The sequence below is a fragment of the Euprymna scolopes genome, chromosome 13, assembly GCF_053919585.1.
Source record: "Euprymna scolopes isolate OS-2025 chromosome 13, ASM5391958v1, whole genome shotgun sequence".
Lineage (NCBI taxonomy): Eukaryota > Metazoa > Mollusca > Cephalopoda > Sepiida > Sepiolidae > Euprymna > Euprymna scolopes.
Window position 1 is genome coordinate 123,680,826 of NC_136494.1, and position 20,132 is coordinate 123,700,957.

A 20,132-nucleotide genomic window follows, 5' to 3' on the forward strand; every position below is an offset into this window, starting at 1 on the left:
TTTTTTTAATTCTGGCATGGCATTCAAAGAATACAGACGTTCCATTGGCTGCTTCTAAACCATGGCTTCTTTTCTGTCAAATGCCTTCACAGGCTAAATTTTCTGACAGCACTTGCACAGAATCTCAAAGAAAAACGAAACCATATGCAACAACTTCTTGTTTATCGTGAAACAATAAAAAATAATAAACTTTTATTTTTTACATTTCTATAAATAATTGTTGATATAAAAAATATTTTATTCAGAAAAAGTAAGTTAAACTTTCATAGTTTACATTTCTATAAATAATTTTCTAAATATTTAAAATAGAATAGAATATAAATATAGAAATAATTTAAAGATTTCATAAATTTTATCACATAATTTGGTCATAAATAATGTACCATAAAACAAAGTAGCTAACTTCACTTGAATATCGGAACCGAAACTTTTTTTTATAACACAAGAAGTGTTAATAAAACTTTCATATATTATTTATGACAAAATTCTATTCATTCATTTTAAGAAACGTTTTTATACTAATATTTAAAATAAGTTTCTTTTTTATAATACAAGAAGTATTAATTAAAAAAACCTTTCATACATTATTTACAACAAAATTATGTGATAAAACTTGTGAAAAACATAATTATATTCTTTCAAAAAGACATCATTTATAGAAATGTAAATAATAAAAGTTTTCATTAGATTTTTTTCATGATAACAACTGTAGCAGAAGCAAATAGAACTCTTTTCTTGTGCGTCAGTGCTTTAGTGGGGTAGTTGTACCCCAGCTAATTATTTATCTTATAGAACCCTCGATAAAAAATGACAAAATCCTTTTAACATTAAACCTTTGCAAGTCTTTATTCCACGGGATAATAGTGGTGGAGCTCGAAGTTCTTGAGTCAGGTCCACGTCGGACTGTCGGTGCTGGGAGAGGAGGAGAGGAAGGTGTGTCTTTGCAACACTGCACCTACAGCTGTGCCTGATGCATTCAACGACCAGAGAATACTGGGCATCAGGTATGGGGTGTGCAAGTAAGGATGTCATCGCTAGCTTTGTTTTCACTTCGTTGAATGCTTCTAGTTGGACCTCATTAAGTGAGATTTGCTCGTGGCTCTGTGCTGACTGTTGGATCTTCCCTGCACTCTTTTTGGGGACAGTAGGATCAATGCGTCCTGCCTGTCGATTGGCCAGTCTATGGCCAAAGAACTTACAGGGAAGCATTGATCCGTCAGAGAGTATAGTTCATTAGGGGGGGGTGCTACAGTGCCTCCCCTGACTGTGCGATATGGCACATACTGACCAACCAGAGGCTTAGCACAGGGACCTTCCTTACCCCCTAAGGAACTCTAACTGCTCCCGTTCCGGACGAGAAAAACTCCTTCCTTTTCCAGACAGACGCCAAAGAGAGCGGACCTGTTTCCTCACCCTCACTCTCTATGCCTACACTAGTATCGACGATTCCCACTTGGGAATAACTACCGGGCAAAGGCAGACAAGTTTTATCCGAGTTATATCTTTTTGGCATCTTACCCTGACTCGCTTCAATAAATCTTTTCCTTGTTAAGTTTTACGAAGTTGTTTGTTCGTTTATTCAGTAGCTTGTGTCGAATTATTTAACTCAATCCCTAAACAACAACGGGCGTAAAACTATATAAATATTTAAAAAATGAAAGTTTATTATATTTTATTGTTTTGTAATAGCATAAGAAGTGTTAAAACTAAAATTATTTTTGAAAATCAATTATTTCTATGTGGTTTTGTATTTCGTTTCATGTTTACTGACATCCATCCCATATTTAGGTAAACCGAGTCCAGTTCCGGCTTAATTTTGCGTACTGAATTTTTGGACAAAACCCCATAATGCTTAGTATGCCTGTCTGTAGTTCTCTTCCTTAATGTGTTATATTGTATACTATATCCCATGTTTCATATCCCCCTTTACCCGTTTGCTTTCGACAAGCTGAGATGAAATGCAAATACAGCAGTTTTGTTTTTTTCACTATTGTTTGTTTTTCAAAATAACAGAACATGTAAAATGGCAACCTTTATTTACAGAAAGATGTTCCTTGTCAAAAACATAAAAGTGAGAAAAAAAATATCCATAGATTTTTACCCCATCAATCATCCCAGATAAACAATTGGATCTGAAGAACTATCTCCACAATTCATTCCAAAAGTCTAGGAAGCATACAACACAAAGCATAAAATAAGGACGTTTTTCTTAATTCATTTTTATTGAAGTCTGATCATGTTACAATATTTGAGACATATTTTATTGGACGTTATATTTATAGTAAATAGTGATAAGAATGCACAAATCAGGAACCAGAATTGCTGTATAAAATATACTGAATCTCTTTAAATTATTAAGTCGTAGCTTTTCCTCTTGATATGAGAGGAGACCCACTGCTGACTTGACTGGATTGATACTACCATTCTTTACCTGGAATTATTTATAATTCAAAGCTTCTTTCATTGGATTGATACTACTACATTTTTGCTTGAGACAATTACATTTAATATTCGCAATTGAATAATTTTCTTTTGTCTACAACAGAGTTATTTCTTTTGCCATCCTTTTTTTAACCATTTTTCTATCACAAGAATGGTTCCCCACTTAAGAGATCTCATTCCGAATAAAAACATATTAATCAATTATTTAGTTGTTAAGCATTGTTTTGGCAGATTTTAAGATGAAAATTTATAATCTCAATTATTTGAATTAATTAAATTATTTGAATTATTTGAATTAGTTAAATTATTTCAATTATTTTAATTATTTCAATTATTCAAATTATTTGAATTATTCAAATTATTTAAATTATTCGAATTATTTGAATTATTTTAATTATTTGAATTATTCGAATTATTTTAATTATTTTAATTATTTTAATTATTTGGATTATTTGAATTATTTCACTTATTCCAATTATTTAAATTATTCAAATTGTTTGAATTATTTGAATTATTCGAATTATTTGGATTATTTGAATTATTTCAATTGTTCAAATTATTTCAATTATTTAAATTATTCGAATTATTTGACTTATTTGAATTATTTTGATTATTTGAATTATTTCAATTATTCAAATTTGAATTATTCAAATTATTTTAATTATTTGAATTATTTGGATCATTTGGATTATTCGAATTATTTGAATTATTTACATTATTTAAATTATTCGAATTATTTCAATTATTTGAATTATTTGAATTATTAAAATTATTAAAATTATTTAAATTATTAAAATTATTAAAATTATTTGAATCATTTAAATTATTCAAATTATTTGAATTATCCGAATTATTCGAATTATTTAAATTTGAATTATTTCAATTATTCACATTATTTCAATTATTCAAATTATTTCAATTATTCAAATTATTTAAAGTATTCAAATTATTTAAATTATTCAAATTATTTGATTAATTCGAATTATTCAAATTATTTGAATTATTAAAATTATTCAAATTATTTGAATTATTCGAATTGTTCGAATTATTTGGATAATTTGAATTATTTGAATTATTCAAATTATTTGAATTATTTTAATTATTTAAACTAGTTGGACCTGTGGAAATTCCACAGCGGCATTTTTCATATATAATATATTATAGCTGGGCCTTCTTAGGGTGTTCTGTTCAGCATGAATGAAGGCACAATCATATTATTCTAGCCCTTTTATTAAAACTGTATCGCCCCCTTACTAAAATAATAATTTGGATATATTTCCGAGGCTGATTATTTCATTACAAACGTACTGATCAACTCACATTTCATCATTTTACATAATTATTGAATATGGTACTAATTACGTCAATAATTTGCCATCATTTTTAACTCACAATATCGCACACCTTACTAAAATAATAACTTTTATATATTGTCTAGGCTGATTATTTCATTACAAACACACACATAAATTAACTCACATTTCATAATTTTACATTATTCTTTAATGTGGTACTAATTTCGACAATATATTTAAAAAAATATTTTTAAGCAACATTATCGCCTAACCTTACTAAAATAATAACTTTGATATGTTTGCTGGGTTGCTGATTTCATTACACACACAGCAATCAATTAACTTCCATTTCATCATTTGTCACGATTCTTGGGTATGTTACTAATTTCGACAATCATTTTTCATAATTTGTACCCACATTATCGCTTCCTCCTTAATAAAATAATAACTTTGATATATTGTCTGGAATTATTATTTCAGTACAAACACACTAATGCATGAAATCACATTTCATCATTTTTCCTAATTCTTGGATATGTTACTTATTTCAACAACCATTTTTCATAATTTTAACCCACATTTTCGCACCTCTCCCTTTACTAAATAATAATTTTGATTTATTGTCTAGGCTGATTATTTCATTACGAACACACCAATTAATTAACTCACATTTCCTCATTTTTCATAACTATTGGATATGTTACTAATTCTGACAATCATTTTTCATAAGTTTAACAAACCTTATAGCTTCTCCCCTTACTAAAATAATAACTTTGATATATATATGAAAAAATCAGCCCAGACAATTCTGGACTGATTTTTTCATTACAACACACCAATCAATTAACTCACATTTCATATTTTTTCATAATTTTTGGATATGTTACTAATTTCGACACTCATCTTTTATCATTTAAACCGACGCCATCGCTCCCTTGCTAAAATAATAACTTTGATATATTGTCTGGTCTGATTATTTCATTGCAAACACATTAATTAATTAAATCACATATTCTCATTTTCCATAATGCTTGGATATGTTACTAATTTCGACAATCATTTTTCATAATTAAAGCCATCCATATCGCCCTCTCTTACTAATATAATAACTTTGATATAATGTTTGAACTGATTATTTTATTATAAACACACCAATCAATAAACTCGCTTTTCATCATTTTTCATAATTCTTGGATATGTTATTAATTTCGACCATAATTTTTTGTAATCAAAACCATCCCTATCGCCCTCTCTTACTAAAATAATAACTTGTATATATTGTCTGGGCTGATTATTTCATTACAAACAAACCAATCAATTAACTAACATTTCATCATTTTTCGTAATTCTTGGAAATGTTACTAATTTCGACAATAATTTTTCATAATTTTAGCCCTCCTTATCGCCTTCCCCCTTACTTACATAATAACATTAATGTATTGTCTGGGCTGATTATTGTATTATAAATGCACCAATCAGTTAACTCATAGTTCATCATCTTTCGTTATTCTTGGATATGTTACTAATTTCGACAATATTTTTTATAATTTAAACCATCCTCATCGCTCTCTCTCACTAAAAATAACTTTCATATATTGTCTGGGCTGATTATTTTATAAAAGCACAACTATCAATTAATTTACATCTCATCATTTTTCATAACTCTCGGTTATGTTACTAATTTCGGCAATTACTTTTTATATTTTTAACCCACATTATTACCCTCCCTCCCTCTACTAAAATAATAACTTTGATATATTTTCTGCGCTGATTATTTCATTTCAAACACACTAATCAATTAACTCACATTTCGCCATTTTTCAAAATTCTTGGATATGTTACTAATGTCGACAATCATTTTTCACCATTTTAATCCACATAATAACCAATATTGTCGTGTCTGATTATTTCATGCAAACGCACTAATTCATTAAATCACATATCCTCATTTTTCATAATTCTTGGATATGTTACTAATTTCGACAATAATTTTTCATAAGTTTAACACACCTTATAGCCTCCTTCTTACTAAAATAATAACTTTGATATATTTGCTGGGATGCTTATTTCAGTACAAACACATCAATCAACTCACATTTCATTATTTTTCATAATTCTTGGATATGTTACTAATTTCGACAATCATTTTTTTATAATTAAAACCCACATTATGCTCCCCTCCTACTAATGTAAGAACTTTGATATATTGTCTGGGCTTATTATTTCATTACAAACACACCAATCAAGTAACTCACATTTCATCAATTTTCATAATTCTTGAATATGTTATTAATTCTGACAATAATTTTCATAACTTTAACCCACTATGTCGCTCTTTCTTACTTAAATAATAACTTTGATATATTGCCTGGGCTGATTACTTCATTACAAACACATCAATCAATTCCAGGTATTCTCATAGTATATATGTTCCACCTATCTTATCTAATCCCGGGCGATGTTGCATATTCTGCTAGTATATATCTTTCACCTATCTCATTCGATCCCGGGTGAGGTTGGGTATTCTGCTACTATATGTTTTCCACCTATCTCATTCAATACTGGGTGACGCTTTCTGCTAGTATATATTTGCACTTATCTCAATCAATCCCGGGATTGACTTCATGTCCGCCATCGCACTGTTAAAAATATACATGAGATAATGTAATGTCTAAATAGTAAACTGTTTAAACCCTTTCCAGGACAGACTTCATATCCCCCACTCACTCTTAAAAATACACATTAAATAAAGTAATGTCTAAAACGTAAATAGTTTCAGCCATTTCCAGGACTGACTTCTTATCTCCAATCCTACTTTTAAAAATATACATTAAATAAATTAATGTCCAAAACGTAAATGGTTGCAGCCATATCCGGGACCGACTTTATATTCCCCACTTCACTGTTAAAAATATACATTAAATAAAGTAATGTTTAATGCATAGACGGTTCCAGCAATTACCAGGACTGATTTCATATCCTCCACCCCACTGTTATAATATACATGAAATAAAGTAATATTTAAATTGTAAACAGTTTAAGTCATTTTCGGGACTGACTTCATATCCCCCACTTCACTGTTAAAAATATACTTGAAATAAAGTAATGTTTAAATCATAAACTGTTTCAGCAGCTTTTCAAAATTAATACATAAAAACATTAACACGGTTAGGGATTAGGCAACCATTGCTTCAACATGAATTTCTGAGTGTAGTATCAGTCTCAGCATTCCAGTGACTTAAATCCCCCCTTTTTTTCGTCGTGATTAATGGAGGAGAAATCCTTCATTACTGATACAATTTTTATTTTTTGTTACTGACCAGAGTGCACATTTTGGGGAGCTGGTTTTCCCCCAAATCTTTACACGACCTCATGTCCAACTCTGCCCTTGTCGGGAGGCAAGTAAACAAACAAACAAAAAGTAATCAAAAGGGACATTTTCCAGTGTATTTTATAATTAATCAGAAGGGACGTTTCCAGGGTATTTTGTAATTAAATCAGAAATTACTTTTCCCAGTTACTTTTGTAATATCAAAACTTTGTTACATTAAATATAGTACCTATTTAGGCTATTTACAATGCCTCCCAAGGGGACCTAGTTCTTTTTTTAATGTGGAGAAAAGGAACAAAAAATTGTCCTTGTCGCAAAGGATTTCTCCTCCAATGAGAGAAGAAATTGAAATGTAGCAGCTGAAGACAGATACTACACTTTGATCTTTCCAAAAGGCCAAGAAGAACAAATATTTTTTTCTCAGCTTTGCCTCAACAGCGACACCAATTTTTTTTTTTTTTTTTTTTTTTTTTGAGAAAATTGGAATATTCCACGTTCCTTTTAATGGGTGCTAAGGTTTATTTAGCATATTCCACATTTCTTTTTTAGGGATGCACAACATAATAACAGCCGAATCGAATTGCGATATTAATATAAAAATTAAGAAATAGAATTTCATAACAACTAAATAACCCAGATGTAAGCGTGACACACAAAAGAACATACACGCTATCGTATTAATATATAGATTATTCAAATTATTTGGATTATTGAGTCAATTGTTCTCATCTCAGATATTTTTCTCATAACATTTCAGCCGATGTAACCATTTTTTGTGTGCACCTTTTTGAAATTGGGAATATTTATGTCAAACTCGGAAATCTGTACAGAATGTGAAACTGAATCCTTTATTATTTACTGCATTATTATAGTGGGGGTATATTATTCTATCAGACATGACCGAGCAGAAGTCTTAATTTTTTAGATATTTTTGTCAGTATGGGTTGTGGTGAAGATCGAACTTTTGACCTCTAGAAGGCTCTCACTTAGAACTGATTATTACAGCACTTTATCTGTTGTGCCATGGGTCCATGTGTTCTCATAGATCTTTGTTTGTGCTATGAGCATACTCTTATTATAATGGAGCTTTTGTGTTTGTAACCAAAACTATATTTAATTTCTCCAAAATTTTATTGCTCAAGTAATCCTATTTCTTCCTATCTCACACAAGTCATCATTAGTGATTGCTCAATGTTCTCTGGAGTGAGTGATAACAAGTATCCCGAGATTTTCATTACTCCCCACCTCTTTTCATAACTATTTCAAATGACTTTGCATTATCACAGCAGCCATTTTCTATTGATTTCTCGCAGATAATGACCAGTTTGAATGGCAATAAATTTCCCGAATATCCCAGTACTATCCAAACCTTTTGAGTGGAGGTCGGGTTAGTGTTCTCCCTCCTCGATTTTCCATCCACAGCTAATTGATGAAGCATCACATTATCATTTTCTTCTTCTTCTTCTTCTTCTTCTTCTTCTTCTTCTTCTTCTTATTATTATTATTATTATTATTATTATTATTAGTAGTAGTAGTAGTAGTAGTAGTAGTAGTAGTAGTAGTAGTAGTAGTATTTCGTCACTAGGAGTCTTCACACAGGCTATCATCAAAGAATTCTCTTGGAGAACAACTTGTGGTGCTTCCCAGAATCTGAGTGACAACAAGTCTTCCCAGATTTCCAGTATTCTCCAACTCTTTTGATACCATTTCAAATTAATTTTCATTATCGCAACAGCCATTTACCATTGATGAGATGAAAAAATATTGATCTTGACTAATTATCAAAATGGATAAAATTTTGAGAAAAAAGAAAATATTTATTTTTCGGAAAACAGAGGAATGTTATGTATATAGATCTAATAAAATTATCTAACAATTATTAATAAAGCTATTCTATTCAATAAAATAGAGGAGAATCTTACTTTACCTCATATATGATAAAATAATAATATAATAATAAATAAATAAATAAATAATAAGTAAATAATAATAATAATAATAAATAATAAAAAATAATAAAAAAAATAATGAATAACAATAAAATAATAATAAAGAAGAAAAAATTAAATGTTAATTCGTAAAAATCCTTTCAGCCATGACAATCTGTGAGTAGAAATTTTTTTTTGTTTTTAAAGGAAATGGCGTTGTCTTAATAGCATTAAATGTTACCTTCCATTTTTGGACTTATTCTCAAAACTACTTTAGACTATACATTAGATTTATATTATTCTACAACAGACTGAGCGTTATTTCCAAGGAATCATCTATTGCCTTGGATTTATGAATACTCGATTTTCCCTCACACCGAGAATAGCGCAACATGTCATCAGCAAATACACCCGTGCCAGACACGATTGTATCAGGGAGGCCATTTATAAAGAAGAGGAATAACATAGGTACAACTATCGACCCTTGGAGCACACACATATTGTTGTAATCTTGTTTAGATATACGACCATCAAAAGCAACCCGGATCTTTCTTTTAGCTAAGAAAGATTTGATTATATCAAATAATCATCCAATAATATTGATGGATGAGTAATACTGGGGAAGATTGCGAGCTGATCCAGAGTCTACTAATATATAGCCTATATGACCATCGGGCAGTTAATTTAAGATTTAAAACAGACGTATTAAGCATTGGGATTTTTTTGGGGGGAGATTTCAGATGAGATTCATTTTTTTCTGAATCTAAACTTATCAAAGAATGTGTTAAAGAAAAAGGTAGAAAATAAGAAATAAACAAATAAAAATGAAATCTCCAAATAAGATTGCAATATCCTTTTTGTTTGCATAGTGTTTTTGAACAAGATTCCCAAATGTGAATTAATGAACATTCTTGGCAAATTATTATTTATAAGGCAGCCAACATTGTTGTTTTCTCTGGGGTAACTTTTTAAATTTTGCTGGCCATTCTTCTGCGGGCTAGTTGATCTGAAATTCCCCCTTCTTCAAGTGGTGCTTCTTCTATATCCTTGGTCAGATCTTCGATTGTCATTGATAAAATCAGGAACTGTGTTCCAATACATGTTCTATACTGTGCCGTATATATATATATATATATATATATATATATATATATATATATATATATATATATATATATATGGTACTTGTACAGTTTAGTCAAGACATTAAAAAATGAAAATATCGAAAAAAGTTTAAATTGTATGTATCCGGGTTTTTTTTTTCAGAGAACGTTCCATAACGGATACATACAATTTAAACTTTTTTCGATATTTTCATTTTTTAATGTCTTGACTAAACTGTACAAGTACCATATATATATATATATATATATATATATATATATATATATATATACTAGAAGGACCCATTAACCGGCATTGCCCGGTGGAAGCATGCCCCTCTCCTCTCATAGAAAAATTAAAGTACAGTTGTTGTTGTTGTTGTTGTTGTTGTTGTTGTTGCCCAACACTCAACGTCCTCATGTTAAGAACTGCTTTCGGAACAGACACCACAACCTCCGGATGTTAAGATACCCCATTTTGGTAGAGGAGAGGTGACTGTCTAAATATTTGCCACAAATTTAACCTTGATAATCGCTGTCAGGATCCCCACGAGCAAATGCTATAAACCAACAAAGAAATTTGGGATTGGCAGTGCCGGTCGGATATAATTAGAGTTGTTCAAAATAACTTGTATCCACCAAATATAAATGAGATTTTCTGAATCAGCATAGTGGAAAACCCATAGAAGTCGTCATTTTAAAGGAAAGTGTGTAGGTGAATTGTCGGAATTTTATTTTTTTATTGAGAAAGTCGTCTTCAGCAGTGCAAAGGGGGTGGGAGGTCAGCAGTCTTGGTTAGCCTGTGGCTTTCATGTTACCCATTCCCTTCTCTCTTATCCTCGTTTCGTCCAGCAGTCGTATGAACTGAAGGGCCTTTCAGCTGGCGAATGCGTGTGTGCGTGCGTCTCTCTCTCTCTCTCTCTCTCTCTCTCTCTCTCTCTCTCTCTCTCTCTCTTTCCGAGATTCCGTTGTGTGGATACCATATGACGTAAATTCATTCAACCACTTTATTAAGGGTAGAGAGCCCTTAATGAAGCGATTTGAAATTGGTTTTCTGTAATACACCATTCATTGAAAAGGAAAAGTGTGGACAGAGCTTGTCAACATTTTTATTTCTCCTTTTTCTAAGCTGTTGACTGAGAGATTCGTCAACATTAATTTTATTTCTTCATTCCCCCTTTCGAGGAAAGGTTTATGGATGAAAAAGAAGCCTGACGACCTTTTCAGAGAAAAGGAATTTTAATTCGGACAAAAGAAGAAGAAGAAGAAGAAGAAGAAGAAGAAGAAGAAGAAGAAGCCTGACAACCTTTTACAGAGAAAAAGAATTTTAATTCGGACTCTCGGACTTTTTAAACTTTAATTCGTGGTCTTGTATTTGTTCTTTCTCTCCTTTTTCTTTGTTGGTGCATAGCTATTTTCTTTTTTCTCCCCTTTTTATTAAAATTTGTTTCCCAACAAAGTCAAATTCTGACATTTTGGTTTTTGGATTCCTGTATTATGCGTTTACAAACGACATAATATATTTTCTTTTAACTCCACTAAATTTTGCTTTTCATTGTTGATATCCCAGTCTTCTGTGTTTACAAACTACATAAGACATTTCTCTCTAAATTTCCCTGTATTTTACTTTTTATTTTTTTGTATTATGCGTTTACAAACAGCATCATACATCTTTCTATTAATTTTCCCAAAGTTTGCCTTTTATGGTCCCTTGTCTTATAAGTATACAAACTCATGAGATATTTTACCTTTTAAATTAAATTCTCGACACTTGTATTTTCATTCTTCCAAGTTTTAGGCATTTACTAGCTGCTTAAGATATTCCAGTTTTAGATTATAGCCTTTGCTAACACCTAACAGTGTGGTTAAGACGCCAAATACGTGGTCTCCATTTTTTCCCCAGGATCTATTAATAGTCCTTTTATTTTACTATCGTTAGAATTTCCTCTTCATTAAAATTGAAATTTTTAAAAGACCCATTCAATCCAAAAGTTGTTTTGTTTCCTATAAAATTTGATTTATTTGAATGTTTTATTTGAATGTTTTATTTGTGCAATTTTTGTAAGTTGACCTTTGCCATTTCCATTTCCGTAGCACCCCGCCATATTTTCCCGCTCTTTTGTGAATGACATCCTTCCTTTTCTTTCATTAGTGCGCCATCTTGAATTCTTCGTTTTCGAAACGGAAATTCTAAAGATTTTTTTTTTTCGTTTAAATTTTTCCCTTACGAATTTGCCTTTCATTTGAAACAAGTTTATTTTCTAACTAGCGTACTTTATGTTAGAATATAATTTTATTGGCTAAATTTAGCCCATTATTTACTTGTTGCGTTCGTTATATGTACGTAGTATTTTTGCATGTTTGTGAACCGGCATATTAGTTTTGTAGCGCGTGGGTTTTACCATATTTACATTTTTTTTTGCCTTCAGTTAGTTTAGTTTTAAACTTTAGATTTCTTGAGAGACACTTTCTCTCATACAATTTCATATAGATTAAGTTCACAATAAGTTTATTTCTTTACAGTGAATTTATTTTCCCATAGTCTTAGGAATTTAGGTTTAAAAAAGAATTTGGTCTCATAAAGATAATTTTTTATCCAATGCAATTTGTATCTGGAAATATTGTCTCCTGGCAAAATTTGTTCAGAGAGATTAACGAGGAATTTAGTTCTCTCTCGTTTGTTTAATTCCAGTATTGTTTTGGGTTTTTTAGGATTTGTTTCTCCTTTTAATTCCCAAGTCATAATGCTTTCTTTCAAGAAAAGATTTAGAGAAAAATTTCTTTCCTTTGTTTACCAACTGTCATATTTGCAGTTAAATGTGTAGTTAGTTGTGAGACCTTCCACGTGAGACTGCTTCAAACACTCAAGCTTTCTTCCATTATCAATAGGCACTATTAATAATGGAAGAGAGGTTGAGTGTTTGGAGCAGTCCATTGATAGTCAGGGAGACTGTTTAGATTTGGGCAGTTGCCAAGATGGCAAAGCCCTGTTTTCTGGATATGTTGAGCCATGTAAGTCTCTCCAAAAGTTTCAGGACTTCTGGTCTGTTATCGCCTTGTCTCCATGTCAGGGTCAAGGGAAGAATATTTTGTTGAGAGTTTAGCAAACTCAAGTTTGACTCGATGTTTTCACTAGAGTGTCGGCTGTCTGGTTCTGATGTGTTTGTTGGCTATCTGTGTAGCTCAGCCCCTAAAAAATCTGTGAGGGTGCAGATTATGTTCTGCTGAAGCCTTCTGATGAATCTTGTCTGTATGTGACTGAAACTTCTTCTTTTCGGTTAACCTTTAACCTTTCCGGCATTGGAGGTACCTGCAGTAATTAAGGCCTTTTCATGCCTTATTAATTGTTTCAGGAGATGCCTCAACGTTGCTTCTTGCAATATTACTCGGGTTTTTATAGCCCAATTTATTTTGCTTCTGGATTCTTTATCATAACTAATGACACACATTCTATAATGTGCCATATATATATATATATATATATATATATATATATATATATATATATATATATATATATATATATATATATATAATTCTCCCCAAATCAGCCCAGCCTTGACAGTCATTTTAAATTCTTTTTTCTTATCTTCCTTTCAATAATATTATTTCAACTCATTCCCTTTTCCTTGCACCCATTTGCGAATTATTCCATAGATTTCTGCCTTTTGGATTACTTTGGACTATCTTCCAACTACGCGATTCCCTTGGATTTTACTTATAGAAATGGAAATTTAACCAACTTTTTTGGATTTTGGATTTTACCGTTATTGGATATTTTACTCTTCAACAGACTGTCCATTCACGTGAAATCACCTTTTTCTTCACCCTATTCCTTCTGCTTCACTATTTGTTACCAAGTAAGATCTATGAGTTACTTGTAGTTTCATTAAATACTTTTGCAAGCAAAATCTGATCCAGCATTTTGCTAAATCCTACCCTCTGATGAGAAGGAAAGTATTTCTTCGAAACTCCGCAGATTAACAACTATCCACTTATTTTGTGCTTCCTTTCTAAAATCAAATATGTTTTAACTCTTTTTCAAAGTGTTTTTAACATGTTGTATTAACTACTTGTTCTTATATATATATATATATATATTATATGGAAAAATGCGCGCATGAAAAGTAATATTCTTAAGATTTTATTAAACCTGGAAAAGTAAAGGACAAGAAATTCAACCTGGAAAAGTAAAGAACAAGATATTCTAGTAAAGTAAAAAATAAGAATTTTTTAGACTTAAAATATTGCAGCTAAAAATAAAATTTGAATATTGATAAAGATTTTATTTATTATTTGCATATGTTGTTGTTTATTGTTGAGTTAGAAAGGGTGTCAGTCGCTGGATTGAACTTATTTCCCCCCTATTATTTGCATATATTATGTAGTGAAAATTGTTTGAATAAAATTAATTCATTAGTTAGTTAGTTAGTAGATGGAATTAATAATTTTATAATTTACATAAAAATTAATAATTTTATTATATCATAATTAGGATCATTTAATTCATTTTTATGTAAATTATATATGTTTGAAATTTGGTTGCGAACGGAATTAGTTGTGGGGGTTTGAATGTGTCTCGATTCATTCAATTTCGGACTTAAGCATATATTCAACCACTACCGTGGTTGAATGATATATATATATATATATATATATATATATATATATATATATATATACTATAATAATTATCAAATACATAAAGACACTAGTGTTTTATCTTTTCAGGAATTATCAGTGTAGGGTGTCACGATTACTGCCGATCGGGAGATTCAAACTCGGCAACGAAGCCATCTCTGACTCGTTTAGCAAAGACCAAATCCATATGTCAACCGCGAGAAATATTGTTGAAATTTAAACATTTATTTTTAAATGTCTTAACGTCTGTCAGAATGATCTAATGATTAAACATCATGATTTGCATGTACGAGCTAAAGTGACCGACTTTATTTCAACTAAAAGTGCTCAACGATAAGAAACGAGTTTTTAAAGGGGTTGACATAATTAATTACTATAATAATTATTAAGTATCTACAGACACTAGTGTTTCATCCTTTCGGGAATCATCAGTACCGGGTGTCACGATTACCGCCGGTTGGGGAGATTTCAACCTGGCAACAAAGCCGTCTCTAACTTCATTAGCAAAGATTAAATCCACACCGCCACCGTCAACCGCGAGAAATATTGCTGAAATTTAAACATTTATTTTTAAATATCTTAACGGCAGCGTGATCTGATGATTATAATATCATGCGAGCCCGACTTTATTTAAACTGTAAAGTGCTCAGCAATAAGAAACGAGCTTCTTAAAGAGGCTGACATAATTATTTACTATAATAATTATTAAAAACCTACAGACACTAGTGTTTCATGTTCATATATATATATATATATATATATATATATATATATATATATATATATATATATATATATATGTGTGTGTGTGTGTGTGTGTGTGTGTGTGTGTGACATGTACGTGTATTTTCGCTTATTTATTTGGCTTGTGTATATTACCTAAACAGAGATTTCTGATCATTTTTGTCTAATCTTTCCTTATAATTGATGGAAAATAGTGATTTGACAAAACCACTGTGATATTCTCATCAATATTTTTTCACTTGAGTGATTTTTGTATATTCATCTATTTATACAATTTTACTTGTGACATTTTCGTCCATTTCGTCTGGTTCCAATTTTAATTAAACTCGTTATTATGATACGCACACACGCACACACACACACACACACACACACACACACACACACACACACACACACACACACACATATATATATTAGGTTGGTGCAAAAATAATGTAGTTTTTATACATATAGTTGACGTTAAAAACGACATAATGTTTGCACCAACCTAATATATATATACATACATATATATATATATATATATATATATATATATATATATATATATATATATATATACAAATATATATTCAGGTTTGAGGTGTTCAAAAGTCAGTACTAATGAAGACAACGAGGTTGTTAAATAGTGCTCAATAAATAGAGCAAAATATTAAATATTATTTATTATTTCGGGATAAACAGTTACATATGGTTTCAGACTGAAACAGATGGCTATTTGTAGTGACCATATGTAACTGTTTACCCCCATATAATAAATAATATACAAATATATATATATATATATATATATATATGTACACACACACACACACACACATATATATATATATACATACATACATATATATATATATATATATATATATATATATATATATGTTTTAATGGTAGTTTAAAAACGATAAATATTTATCATTCTACTTGATAACCAATAAAGTTCTACCCGTTCTTTCATTAGCCATTGAATGAAGTTGAAATATATACAAAATGTGTGTAGCAATTGTTTTCAAATTCGGACAGCTGGAAGTAGAATCGTTAGGCGTTATTAAAAACATGCGCACCATCGTCAGTTATAAGACGAAAATATTTGTGGGGAAAAAAATGGAAGAAATCGTTTTTGTAAATTAGAAATTAGACTAAAATTTTTCTATATTTATTTTTCTGTTCTGATTAAACGTTACAACTATATATATATATATATATATATATATATATATATATATATATATATATATATATATATATATAATTTCAACGCTCTGCTCCCCACCTAGCCCACCTAGGATTAATTGAAATGAATGACTCTCGTCTTGGGGAGGCTCCATATTTAACAAGCTTCTGGACATGACCTTTACTCCTGATCTAAAATGGAACACATAAATTACATCCGTTGTCAAGTCCGCTTGAAAAATGGTGTGATCTGTCTACCATTCCAGTAGATATCTCACTGCTGATGCAATTCTCTACCTGTATAAGAGCCACGTACGTCCAAGGATGGAGTGCTGTCGCTACATCTGGGCAGGAGATGCTAGAAAGACCTTATCCTGCTTTGGCAAAATTTAAAATAGACTTTGTAGCCTAGTAGGTGATGCCCTTTTCTTTTCCCTGAATCCTCTTTCTCACAGAAGAGACGCTGCTTTATCATTATTTTCATGGCAAGTACTCATCTGAGCTTCAATCTATGGTCCCTCCGCCAATTTTTGTGAAAAACACTCGTCCAGCTGAAACCACTAGAAATAATTTCCCCCACTCTTTATCTGTGCCTAAACGTAGATTCCATGAACAAAACTTCTTTCTTAGAACTGCACACCTGTGGAACTCTTGCGTTTGTCTGCTTTGCAGCTGACTACAATTTGGTCGTCTTCAAGTCAAGCATAAACAAATTCTTGTTGAACCGTTCCCTTCAGTCATCCAATTTACCAAATTTCCACTACTAACGATTACTACGTTATCTCACTGACTACTGTACACGCATTAACCCTTATCCTCGAGTGACCTCTGGGCCTTGATAAGTGGTGACTCCTATGTAAAAAAAACAAACCCTCGTATAAATTTTAGTCTATAGTAGACATTTTTAAAAATTACAGCATTCTTCTGCTTAATTATTCCTTTTATTCAATTTTCCTAATAATCTTTTTTGTGTTAAAATAAAATAATAGTTATACACCTTCCATATACATATATATATATATATATATATATATATATATATATATATATATATATATATATATATGAACTTTTAACAATAAACTTAAAACTTTTTGAACAATAAAAAAAAATGTAAATTAAATATTTTACACATCTGAACGTAACGACTTTTATTCTATAATTAGATAGGCTCTCGTCCAAGTTATCCGAAAATAGAAATCTTCTTATGCTCTAGAAAGACACGACGACCAGTTGGCAAAAAGACGGCGGACGGAACATTATGGCAAACACGTTAAGTATTTTTTTAAACTCATCCTAAATGTTTTTTTATGTTACCTTGTTTTTAAACTTGTTTTGCTTGTTTTATTTATGTATTTGTCTGTAATCGCCTGTCTTATTCGTCACCGCCCATGCTACAAAGTAAGCAATAAAAACAAACAAAATGCCGGAAACTAACGATAAAAAAAACAAAACAAAACAAAATGCCGGAAATAATTCTCTATTAGAGTAGATAAACTTAGGACTTTATTTAAGTAGTATACTTAATATATACTATTACTGCAAGCTTGCCTATATTGAAGATGCTTGCTTCCTGGCAAGCCAATCAAACCATCTAATATAGTTAGCCTTATTTTCAATTACATTCGAAATATAATACAGTGCCATTAGCAAAGAAAAAATTACCTATGAAAACGAACCTCCTAAAGTAAAACCTGATTAATTATCTAAACTCGAATGTAAATTAATATTAAGCCGACTTTACAAATAGATAAAAGTTAATTACTGGATTTTAATTAATTATAAGATGAAAGTCCAATGATTCAAACTCGATAGATAACGACAAACTTCCACCCATTAATATGGGAGAGGGGATTATCATCAAAAGTGTCCTGAATTGTTAACTTAGCACCGGACTTACTACTTAGATATAAATAAGTCACTTGTACCCATTCCCCTCCCCCCCTTTTTTTTTAATGGAGAGTAGATAATACAGTGGATGTGTTATCGGCAGCTCCAGTAACTCTCGCTTCTCATTTTTTGTCCCTCAGTCCTCATTCAATGAGTGATTTTTCTGACAAAGGGTGAAGAAAAAGCTGCTTAAAGGTCGGTAGTACTTGGTGACCAGTAGTCTGACATGTCGGAAATTTTTCTGTCTCTGTCTGTCCTTGTGGCCATGTCACTAGTAAGGGTGCTGGAGGTAAACGTTTTGTCTGGGCTGACGTTATCCGCCTGATAGTCAGGAACCCGAACCTTGGATTAACCACTAGGGAGGCTGTCCTATAAGCAGGCGCAAAGTACTGGAACTGCTGTATTGCCATTTGGTGAGTGGATCTGGATCATGCAGTATTCTCTGGTGGGGCCTCTCGATGCCATACTAGTGGGTAATTGTTACCTTTTCGTGTGCTACAAAAAAAAAAAAACAAATTCCTGTCTTTTTCTCTCTTAATTTCCCTCTTTGTACTGCTCTAACCAAGTATGCCAACCTATTCCACAAATCCCAAAACCTCAACATGAAATATCTCCATAATAAAAACTCGATTAAACCTAGAACCCCATCTTCCAACGTAGACCCCTACAACCAGGTCCCCTTCTCCAACATCAGGGGTCTACGTTCCAACCTTTCAGAGGTTGAAACCCAATTACAGGAGACGAAACTGAACATATTCTTTCTAAGTGAAACTGGAATAAGGCCGACCACTTCCCTAGATGAGTTCATAATTAACGGATACTCTAATTTAACAGCTAAATCTGACACCCAAGATCGCCATGGGCATGGAATATGTGCCTATATTAAGGATGGCTTCCCGTGTGGCAGGGATATCTCTGGAGAAGATCCTAATTTACCCTATATGTGCTTCAGGGTTGCACTTGATAACACCACTGCATTTATATTTGCCCTCTATCGGCCCCATAACAGCGGAGTTACTATCTTTAAGAGCATATCTGAGAAAATAGACCACATACTGTCTGCACATCCCTCGGCTAACATCCACATCTGTGGTGACTTCAACGTCCATAACGTGGAATGGCTGACCCATTTTAATAAGACAGACGATGAGGGGAGGTTTTGTCATGATTTTGCCATTGCTTATGACCTCACTCAGATTGTTCGCGAGCCCACCCGTGTGCCCGATACACCCGGTCAATATGCAAGCCTCCTAGACATTTTTCTCTCAACTTCCCCTGAGCTATGTTTATGTTCCGTTCATTCTCCTCTAGGATCCTCCGACCACTCCATCGTATCAGTTAAGATAAAAACGAAATGTAAGAAGTCCCCAGACGTACCCCTCCACCGTACTGTATACAGATGCTCTATGGCTGACTGGGATAGCTTCCGTACATTCATATCTGATTTACATCTGCACCCCATGTTTAAAAAGAAAGTGTCCTCTATAGTATCAGATCTGACCGAATGGTTAATCGTAGGCATAGACCAATTCATACCATCTAAAAATTTCCAACAAAAACCTAACAGCCAGCCATGGTTCTC